This window comes from Siphateles boraxobius, unplaced genomic scaffold (assembly GCF_051911475.1).
Source record: "Siphateles boraxobius isolate OS27281-9 unplaced genomic scaffold, OSU_SipBor_1 91, whole genome shotgun sequence".
Lineage (NCBI taxonomy): Eukaryota > Metazoa > Chordata > Actinopteri > Cypriniformes > Leuciscidae > Siphateles > Siphateles boraxobius.
Genome location: NW_027509221.1, coordinates 696,385 through 707,984, shown reverse-complemented (window position 1 = coordinate 707,984; position 11,600 = coordinate 696,385). Strand labels below are relative to the sequence as shown.

The 11,600-nt window shown below is 45.3% G+C and overlaps 1 long non-coding RNA gene across 1 annotated transcript; it reads right to left on the bottom strand.

Moving 5' to 3' along the window:
• Positions 1-546: 546 nt before the first annotated feature.
• LOC143733143 (uncharacterized) lies at positions 547-8,052 on the bottom strand. Its single transcript, XR_013201277.1, has 4 exons — positions 8,009-8,052; positions 7,834-7,932; positions 2,222-2,339; positions 547-881 (listed from the first exon to the last, which is right to left on the bottom strand). It is a non-coding gene; the product is annotated as an uncharacterized LOC143733143 (long non-coding RNA).
• Positions 8,053-11,600: the final 3,548 nt, after the last annotated feature.

Sequence of the window (11,600 nt, the reverse complement as noted above, 5' to 3'; positions counted from 1 at the left end):
GTTTGTAACCTGTATCTCACAACCGTGTCAATAGACTGCGTTTGTAACCTGTATCTCACTACTGTGTCTATAGACTGCGTTTGTAACCTGTATCTCACTACTGTGTCTATAGACTGCGTTTGTAAACTGTATCTCACTACTGTGTCTATAGACTGCGTTTGTAAACTGTATCTCACTACTGTTTCTATAGACTGCGTTTGTAACCTGTATCTCACTACTGTGTCTATAGACTGCGTTTGTAAACTGTATCTCACTACTGTATCTATAGACTGTGTTTGTAAACTGTATCTCACTACTGTGTCTATAGACTGTGTTTGTAAACTTTATCTCACTACTGTGTCTATAGACTGTGTTTGTAACCTGTATCTTACTACTGTGTCTATAGACTGCGTTTGTAACCTGTATCTCACTACTGTGTCTATAGACTGTGTTTGTAACCTGTATCTTACTACTGTGTCTATAGAGTGCGTTTGTAACCTGTATCTCACTTCTGTGTCTATAGACTGTGTGTTTGCATAAACTCTGATGATTGCTGGACTGACCTGCTCTCACACACACGCTCCCCGCCTGTGACGCTCCACACTCCTGCGGGACAGCAACAGCTTCTCCGGGTTCCTCATTCACTGCTCCTCCCCATCAAGCGGACGGCAGCAGCTCCGGCCCCCGGTGGAGACTCCTCCGCTCCCTCCGACAACCCAGCACTTCATCACAACCTCTCCATTCAGCTGGGTGTCCACCATGAAGCATCTGCTAAATGATTCAGTGTAATGTGAATGTTCAGGCCTGGCCCTCTCCTGTTCTTCACTGTCGTCGCTCCTGCGTTAATGCTCCCGTAGCTCCTCCGTGACACACTCGAGACTGGTGCTCATCTCAGCCTCGTCCTGCTCGCCACAGTAACACAATTAAATATTGTTTAAAATATTAAGAATCATTAAAACTGCTCGACTGAAGAACTGGCTGTTGTGTGACAGTAATTTCATCAATTAAACAAATCTAGTTATTTATTACTCTGCAGACCGGCCAACCTTGACATTTTTTCTGAGTAGCATCAGTGGGACGGGACACGGGGTTTGGGTGGGCTCATATATTCTCACAGTTTTGAGAATGCAAGATATACACAAACACACGCCTATCTTCATTATTCTAGTTTATACTTATAACGTTTTTTGAATTTGACCCAAATCAAAAAGTTCACTTGCACCGCACTGAATGGGTTACATTATAATGTACACTACATTATAATAAAGTGAAAGTTTAAAGTTTCAATACGGCTCAAAACTATTTTTATTCATGATTAATATTGATTTGCATTAGGGTTTGTGTGCTGGTCAAGTCTAAAATTAAGAAACTCGTAGAAAACAATAAAAAAAAAACATAAGATCATTGTGTGTACATGTGATTCATTTAAAATAGGCCACTTAATTTATTATTCCAATATCTAAATATGATACTAAATCCCACAGAGAAAGGTTTTATATTTGTGCTGTCTTGCACATTATAAACAGGACACGCGTTAGCGGAATAAACGTTAGCCAATACAAACATATATAGAAAACTGTTGACAATGAATAGACAGGACCAATAGTAGCAAAACGAATCACTTATTCTAGAAAGAATATGAAGTAGGCCTATATAATGAGGGGTTTTGTATTCTCCATTTTTAAAAATCGTTAAAATACGGTAAACAAAACCCCTCATTATATAGGCTACTAGATATGATGCTTTCTGATATTTTGACAGAAAAACACAAGCAAGAACAAACTTTAGACGTACAGTAGCCCGTCTTCTCTCTGTGTCGCGTCTGTGAGAGAGCTCGCGCAGCACTGAGACAACGGTACTTTTAAATCCAGAAGTAATTAACACGCTAGTTTTCATACTGAATGAATATGTAACATAATTAGGTACTTTAGTTATTTTTAGCACAAGAACATTACACATTCTTAATGCTACATTTCTCAACACTGAGAATGAATAAATAAATGCTTGTTTCTCCAGACTCGCAGTTGTCAGTCACCCACAAGTCTGAGCACTTTCATAAAGCCATAGCGATTTCAAGTTTATTTAGATTATATTGTTCAGGGTGACTAGGTCCGAGTCTGTTCTATCTCAAATAATGTCTTTTTGATTTAAAGACCTGAATTGAACAAAAAACAAAAAATCAAAACAAAAATCAAAACAAAAAAATCAAAAAGAGACAAAAGAAAAAATGTCTTGTTCTTACTTTTTTGGCTTCTCTCTTCTTCATTCTCTGTCCAAATCTTCTGCAAACAAGGGATGATCCGCCATGTTCTCTGTTGTCAAGTAGTATTTTGCATCAGGCACATGTTCTGGGGAAATGGCTGTGAAGAGAGCGGATTAATCACGTTTGGCCTTTCTGTAATAGGCGTGTACACGTAAGGTGAATGCTACCATGACATACAAAGCATTTGTTGCTGTTACTATGACATGAACATCTAATCACTGCTAACATTCATTATCAGTCCCCCGTGTTTTACACTTTGCTCATTCGTCATCAAGGTTTGACAATTATCATTTTACTGTCACTTTATGTTTCAGAGCTTTATGTGTTCCCTTTCAAGGGAACTCGAGCTGCGTTTGAGACGCGGTGGGAACGCTCTGCGTTATTACGTCGTGAAGCACGTGTAAAATCAGTCCAATGGAAGCCCGCTACGACATAGGTGACGTCATAGACCAGGAAACCGCGATAGCTTCTGCACCTTCAGCAAGCGCTCTCTGTATATCTGTCCTTGTCTATTTATTGTTGTCTGTCAAGCCCAATATATCTATCATTATTATGGCGATCAAGCAAGATTATAGACGGTGTGTTGTTCCCTGCCCCTCGTAATATACGGGTGGGGACACACACATCAGCTTTGTGTTGCTTGTTTGGGAGTGGAGCATGCTCAGTCAGTCCTCGAGGGGGCTGATTGTGAGCATTGTATGAGTCTATCTATGAAGACGCTCCGCTCTCGCCGATCGTTCTTTGAGGAGGACGGTACGGTTTGCGCTCCCCGCGCGGGTCCCACTGTTGCCTAGACACGCCGGCGACTCGCATTTTGGGGTTCGAAATCGGATCTGCCAGCGTGGGTTGGGACGGGCCCCGCCCTATCTCAGCTTTCACCTGCAGATCCAGTGTGCTGCGATTTCCAGTTCTGAGGAATTGGTATCGTTAGTGTTTTGTTAAGAAAAAGTGAACAAAACAATTAAAAATATTAAGAAAAAGGCAGATGTTTGATTTTTCAATAAATAGGCAGCTCATAACTCTGTTGAATAAAGAGGAGCTTTTAAAAGGAGGCTTTTCTAATGCTGTTGCTAGTTAAATATTTACTGGACAGCTGAACATTATGAGAGTGAAAATAAAAAGAGTTTATTCGATGAAATATATCTAAAAAAACAGGGAAACTCTGTATCTCAGCCTCCTCGTCGGGGACTACTGGTTTTTCCCTATCGCCACACTGGTGTCGAGATCGTGGAATAAACCGGTTTCTATTTTATGTGTTTAATACCCAAACGTCTAACTAGAGTAATGTTATGGGTATTAAGTATCATGGTATGACAGTGCCTTGGATTATAGAGACGCTTGCGAGCTTTCTCTCTCCCGAGTCGGCGTCATCATTTTTAACCCCGACGTTACCCACCAGCCATCTTTAATAATAAATAAATTTTATTAGGCAGTACTGGTGGGTAAAGTATTTAAGGACATAGATGAATGTGAGGATGTCAGCATTGACTTTATTCGAGAATATATATATATATATATATATATATATATATATATATATATATATATATATATGTTTATATGTATACGTTTTTCTGATATAAAAATAAAGAAAAAGAAAGATAAAAATGTCTGTTCTTCTGGACGCTCCGCTTTCAAGAAAACTAAACCTTTCAGCGGCGCTCCAGAGGTTTCTTCCTCACCAATCTATGTTCCTGAAACTGGCATAAAGTACAAAGAAGAAGACCTGATGCCGAGGCTATCAGGCTTCTAAGGGTGGTCCCCTCCGGGGTAGGGACGGTTTTGAGAAATCGTTTCTCCTCGGCGCCCTCTGGGGTGCGACTCTCTGAGGAGGGTCGCAGCGCTGCCAGTTCAGTTGTTCCCTGCCGGTTCGCCGTTCAGGGCACCGAGGTGTCAGCGTCCCCATACGATCCTCCGAGGAGGGTCGTAGAGCAGTCAGTTCGGTCTCCCTGCCGGTTCGCCGTTTCAGGGTGCCGAGGTGCCTGCATTTTCCTAGGATCCTCCGAGGAGAGTCGTAGCAACTAAGCTAGTTAGAGGTAGGCAAGATCTGAGGACTGTCGTCATCTCTAATAAAGCTTAGACAAGAAGTCCTGTCGAATGAAAAAAAAAAAAAATAGGAACGGTTTTGAGAAATCGTTTCTCCTAACGGCGCCCTCTGGGGTGCGACTCTCTGAGGAGGGTCGCAGCGCTGCCAGTTCGGTTGTTCCCTGCCGGTTCGCCGCTTCAGGGCGCCGAGGTGTCAGCGTCCCCGTGCAATCCTCTGAGGAGGGTTGTAGAATGGTCAGTTCGGTTGTTCCCTGCCGGTTCGCCGCTTCAGGGCACCGAAATGGTTGTTCAATCAAATCCAGAGGCCAGTCTCGAGAGACTGGTTCCCTTATCGGAATTTCTGGCAGCGTGGAAACTTCTGCCAAATATTTCTCTATGGGTCCTGCACATAATAGAAAAGGGTTACAGAATTCAGCTCGGTTCTCGTCCGCCCTGATTTCAAGGAGTCCTCCCCACGGTGGTGGACTCACAGCAGGCTCTGGTAATGGAGCAAGAAGTACTGACACTTCTTCGAAAGGGAGCTATAGAAAGCGTTTCTCCTCCCAGCAGAGAGTCAGGGTTTTACAGCCGTTACTTCATTGTTCCAAAGAAGGATGGAGGGCTGCGTCCTATTCTAGACCTGCGCCAGTTAAACAGCAGGGTTCAGAAACTCAAGTTCAGAATGCTTACACTCAAACAGATTGTATCACAGATTCTATCCGAGGAATGGTTTGTCACAATAGACTTGAAGGACGCGTACTTCCATGTATCTATCCATCCTCATCACAGGAGGTTCCTGAGGTTCGCTTTCGGGGGCGAAGCATACCAATATCGGGTTCTTCCATTTGGCCTAGGTTCAGAGCAGGTGGCAGTTCAGCATCGAGATGCTGTTCTGTCCCACATAAAGAGTTTGGGGTTGCGGCTAAACACCAAAAAGAGTGAGCTCCTCCCTGCTCAGAGGACCACTTTTCTAGGTGTAATTTGGGATTCGACCACAATGCAGGCACGCCTGTCTCCTGCTCGTATTTCTGCGATTCTCACAGCCGCAAAGAATGTGAAACTAGGCCAGTCACTCACTGTGAAACAGTTTCAGAGACTGTTGGGTCTCATGGCAGCTGCGTCCAACGTTATTACTTTTGGCCTTCTGTACATGAGACCCCTGCAATGGTGGCTCAGGACCAAGGGGTTTTCTCCAAGGGGAAATCCGTTCCGCAAGATCAAGGTCACGCGGCTATGCCTTCGTGCCTTGGCCTTGTGGAAGAAACCTTGGTTCCTCGCCCAGGGCCCAGTATTGGGGGCTCCTTGTCGACGCGTCACGCTTTCGACGGATGCTTCCCTCACGGGATGGGGGGCGGTCATGAGTGGCCGCTCGGCGCAAGGTCTGTGGCAGGACCATCAATGTTCCTGGCACATAAATCGTTTAGAGTTGATGGCGGTATTTCGAGCACTCAAATATTTCCTGCCAGACCTGAGAGGCCATCACGTGTTGGTCCGCACAGACAACACTTCGGTGGTCTCCTATATCAACCATCAGGGGGGTCTGAGGTCACGTCACCTTTGCAAATTGGCCCATCAGATCCTCCTATGGGCCCAGGGGAAGTTACTGTCGCTCAAGGCGGTATATATTCCGGGGCGTCAGAATGTGGGAGCAGATATTCTGTCAAGACAGGGGCTGAGGCCCGGGGAGTGGAGACTTCACCCAGAAGTGGTGGAGTTCCTGTGGGAAAAGTTTGGTCGTGCTCAGGTAGACCTTTTCGCATCATCAGATTCAACCCATTGTCCCATGTGGTTCTCTCTAACGCACCCAGCTCCTCTCGGTCTGGATGCTATGGTGCAGGTGTGGCCGAGGCTGCACCTGTACGCCTTCCCCCCAATATCTTTGCTTCCGGGGGTTCTGGAGAGGGTTCGCCGAGAAGGGGCTCGTCTGCTTCTAGTAGCCCCTTATTGGCCGACCCGAGTTTGGTTCTCGGACTTGGTGTCTCTTCTGGACGGCTCCCCCTTGGAGATCCCAATCAGGGTGGACCTCCTGTCTCAGGCCGGGGGCACGATATTTCACCCTCGGCCGGAGTTGTGGAAACTGTGGGCCTGGCCTCTGAGGGTGCCAGGCTCAGGGAGACCGGTCTTTCGACCGATGTTGTAGAAACCATTCTTCAATCCAGAGCTCCTTCCATGAGAAGGCTGTATGCGCTAAAATGGAAACTTTTCACCACGTGGTGTGTTGAACGTCAGTTAGATCCTGTTAACTGCCCTGTTGGTTCAGTTCTTGATTTTCTGCAAGACCGTTTCTCGGCCAGGTTATCACCTTCCACCCTAAAGGTTTACGTGGCGGCTATATCTGCCTACCACACCCCTCTGGGGGGTACTTCTATTGGGAGAAACCCTCTAATTACTCGCTTTCTCCGTGGTACATTGAGGTTGAGACCTGCACTGCACTCTAGAGCACCGGCTTGGGACTTGGCCATTGTACTCGAGGGTCTGGCTTTAGCTCCCTTCGAGCCCATCGAGGAGGTTTCTGAAAAGTTCCTCACTCTAAAGACTTTATTTCTCCTTGCTATCTCATCTATCAAGAGAATTGGTGATTTACATGCTTTGTTGGTTGCTCCTTCATGTCTGGAATTTGTACCTGGTATGGTGAAGGCATTTCTCACCCCAGGCCGGGTTATATTCCTGAGGTCCCACTGAATGTTGGGGGCCCAATAGTGCTGCAGGCCTTTTATCCTCCACCCTTTAATACCCCTGACCAGGAACAGCTTAACCTGTTATGTCCAGTCCGGGCTTTAGATGCCTACGTTCACAGAGCTGCCCTGTGGCGTAAATCTGAGCAACTATTTGTTTGTTTTGGGTCACTCAAAAGAGGATGCCCTGCATCTAAGCAGGTTATGAGTAAATGGATAGTCGAGGCTATTTCATTGGCTTATGAAGCGGCCGGACAGTCTTCACCTATGGCTGTGCGGGCCCATTCTACTAGGAGTATGGCGGCCTCTATGGCCCTTAATTTCGGGAGTTTCCCTTCTTGACGTGTGTAATGCGGCAGGATGGTCCTCTCCGCATACATTTGTCAGGTTTTATGACCTTGACCTCTCCACTCCTGGGCCGAGGTTGCTTGCTTCTTAGTGTGCGCAGGACCTCACACAGAACGGGCATTTGTCACTATGGCGTAGTGGGTATAGGGTTCCCACCGCGTCTCAAACGCAGCTCGAGTTCCCTTGAAAGGGAACGTCTCAGGTTACGTATGTAACCCTGGTTCCCTGATAGGGAACGAGACGCTGCGTTTGCCTGCCATACTTGCTGCATGCCCTGATAGACTTGCTTCAGGTTTTTCAGAAGCTATCGCGGTCTGATTTCAGGGTTGCTTTATAGTTTCCTGGTCTATGACGTCACCTATGTCGTAGCGGGCTTCCATTGGACTGATTTTACACGTGCTTCACGACGTAATCACGCAGAGCGTTCCCACCGCGTCTCAAATGCAGCGTCTCGTTCCCTATCAGGGAACCAGGGTTACATACGTAACCTGAGACGTTTTCCAAGCAATGTTAGTTCCACTTTGTTCTTGTTATCAATCTTACCCCAGGACGGGTCTATGTTGTGTAGTACCATAGCGAATAGAGCCGTGCATTCCATTCCCAAAACCTCATCCGTTTCTTCCTGAATTTCCTGAAGAATTCCTGCAAGCAATACATTTCCAGTGTTTAGTAAAACATCACCAGTTATCAGTGATCTGTGCTCAAAAAGTCAACTCACTATTGAATTCTTTTTCGGCAACGTGTGCATATTTTATATGCAGGATTTTTGGGTTGATCAGTATGTATCTCTTGAGTAATGGGTAAATAACATCCTTATCCTTGCAGTAATGCACTGCAACATAAATTTGGCTCATGATGCGGTTCGCTGTCTCGTCGGTCAGGCACCCTCCGTTTCCTCTGATGAACTCCCTCAAGGGCACATAGGCAGGAACATGCTCCATTACCAGGACGGTTTGGTCTTTCAAGAAGAAACGCTCATATAGCCGTATGAAATGGTCACAAGTTGGACACTTTTGCATTTCCCACAATGTAGTGCCCTCCTTGACAAACTCAGGCTAAAGAAAAGAGATTGACAAAACATTGGCTAAATTCAAATCTCCTAATTAAAGAGTGAGGGAAATGAAAGATGAAAGCATTAGCCATGTTTCCATCACCCTGTTTTTATGCACAATTTAAAGTCTCGCATCAGAAACGTGATGGAAATGGCAAATGAGGAAAAAATCCCTTAAGTCTTAAAAAGGTTCACACACACTCAAGTTCACACACACTCGCTTGAAGTTTTTTTTTTACTTGTGCGAAAAAGGATTAATGCGAATATTGGGAGATGGAAACCCATTTGCCAAATTAATTTGATTTATATTGAACTATTCAAAATAAAACCATTGTAAGCACATCACAGTATCATTCGAATCAATGTCTCAGTGTGACGGGTACAAATGTCTCATTTCCAAATAAGTAAAACAAAAAGAGGTTCTGGCTATTTAATGGACCGCAGCAAGGGATTCTGGGCCTTTCTGTAATTCAGATCAAATGCTGGGTTTGCATCTCTTCTCTTTATTCCAGAGCATTTGATGTTGTGTATCGATTATCTTTGGATTGATTATGTAATTGGCATGATACATTTACCTGACATAATAAATTGTTACATTTGATTATTCTAACTGACTTTGACACTATTTTCTTTAGAGTTAAAAGGAATAGTCAAACATTTGCTCACATTTAATGATGCTCATTCGAAAAAGATTTGCTTCACGTTGCGATGGAAACCCAGTAAATGAAAAAAAAACTTTACATGAACTCTACAACCGATGCTTCTAGGCTTTGGCTGTGTAATTCAGTGATATCTCATACTATCTATATTACCGAATTTAACAAACCAATTCTTTCTAGAGGACTTCATGAAGAATAAAGTCTTGTCAACTTACCGATCTTTCCCAAAATCTGCATCTCTCAACAAATTTGATGGCAACCTAAAAAATAAAGACAATTTTTTGCACATGATCATCTACAGTCTACATTTTTTAAACACTTTTTGATCAAAACTGTCAACACTGATGTTTATGGCAAGACTCTAAGTTCACAGAAGGAAACAAGAGACAAAACGTTTGTTTTTGGAGAAAGAGCAACATACTTTCTGGCCTTCCGATCTTCTAATTCCTTCATGGACACGATCATCATATCCCACTTTCTTTCCCACTTTATAAAAACACCGAAAGCATCTCGGTTCATGAGGAAATCTTAAGTTCACTGAAAAACACACAGCATCAACGTGTTAACATACAGCATGAGACTGAACACACCAGTGCAGAACAGGAGCCAGTATGAGTGGAGATTACAAACTAAACCAGAACAACAGCTTGAGATGGACATGAATCCAGTGGTACGTGATGCCTCTACTGTAAGCAAAAGTAGCATATATGTTCTCATGAACGTAGCCGTAGCAGCAGGGGGTGGTCGCTATATTGGACTGTCTCTAGAACTAGGGGTGCAGAAATCTCAGTTTACTCTAGACTATAGCACTGCATGATGACGGGAGACTCACGGTCTGTGGCTCGGCTGGCCTCGGCTCCTGTCCGGGTGTTTGTGGACACTCAAGGCGCTGTTTGACAGGCTTTTAGTGCCTGTGAGCGTCGGTGTATGTGAATGAAATGTTTAGCCTGCAAGGCTTTCATCACATGCAAATAATGAACTTTAGTGAATGGCAGTGTCCCGTGAGTGTGACTCTACCTCTGCCTTAACATGTGATGTGAATGTAACAGAACTGGCACTGATAGAATGAGCGCAGTAACGCGATACTACGACATTTCTTCAGAAGCAGATAGTGGAGACTCTTCCACGATCAAATATTGTGATATCGCACACCCCCATGTGTCCCACTGTTATTTCTGCATACAGTTGGTACCAAACCAGAATATGCCGCCATTCCCCCGAGGTGTGTGTGTGTGTGTGTGTGTGTGTGTGTGTGTGTGTGTGTGTGTGTGTGTGTGTGTGTGTGTGTGTGTGTGTGTGTGTGTGTGTGTGTGTGTGTGTGTGTGTGTGTGTGTGTGTGTGTGTGTGTGTGTGTGTGTGTGTGTGTGTGTGTGTGAACCTCCGCTGTGTTCTGGCCCCTCAGACTCTGATCCTGACTCTCCCTCACTCTGGCTGCTGGACTCTTCCTCTTCATTCTCCTCACCTTCTTCTTCCTCAGTGCCAGAGCCTGACGAAACACACACACACAATCAACACACATCTAACACAACTCAGAGAGAGAGAGAGAGAGAGAGAGATGTACCCAGTGATGATGACTCTGGTGTGATGGTCTTCCTCTCACTGTCACTGATGTCCTGCAGATCAGACAGAAGATCTTTATCCTCAATCTTTCCCTCTCGCACTGCAAATATATATATAAAAAAACAAAATGAATATATATAAATATATATGTTTACAGCATTTTCATGCAACATGCCTGATTTAATCCTGGATTCCCATGTGTGTGTGTGTGTGTGTGTGTGTGTGTGTGTGTGTGTGTGTGTGCGTGCGTGCGTGCGTGTGTGTGTGTGTGTGTGTTTGTGTGCGTGTGTGTTATGGGGGTGAAGAGTCACAGTTCATTGCATGTGAGGGTTGAGGTCACATAGGCGTTCCGGGGGACGTATAGACCACGAACGGCCTATTCGTCACACTGACCGCCTATGTGACCACGAACGGCCTATTCGTCACTCTGACCGCCTATGTGACCACGAACAGCCTATTCGTCCCACTGACCGCCTATGTGACCATGAACAGCCTATTCGTCCCACTGACCGCCTATGTGACCACAAACAGCCTATTCGTCCCACTGACCGCCTATGTGACCAGGAACGGCCTATTCGTCCCACTGACCGCCCATGTGACCAGGAACAGCCTATTCATCCCACTGACCGCCTATGTGACCAGGAACAGCCTATTGGTCACACTGACCGCCTATGTGACCAGGAACAGCCTATTCGTCCCACTGACCGCCTATGTGACCACAAACCGCCTATTCGTCCCACTGATCGCCTATGTGACCACGAACAGCCTATTCATCCCCTGACCGCCTGTGTGACCACAAAAACCCTATTCGTCACTCTGGACGCCTATGTGACCACGAACAGCCTATTCGTCCCCCTGAACGCCTATGTGATCTCGAACAGCCTATTCGTCCCACTGACCTCCTATGTGACCACGGAAGTCCTTTTCGTCCCAATTACCGCCTATTCCTCCCACTGACCGCCTATGTGACCACGAACAGCTAATTCATCCCAATGACTGCCTATGCGACCATGCACGGCCTATTCGTCCCACTAAATGCC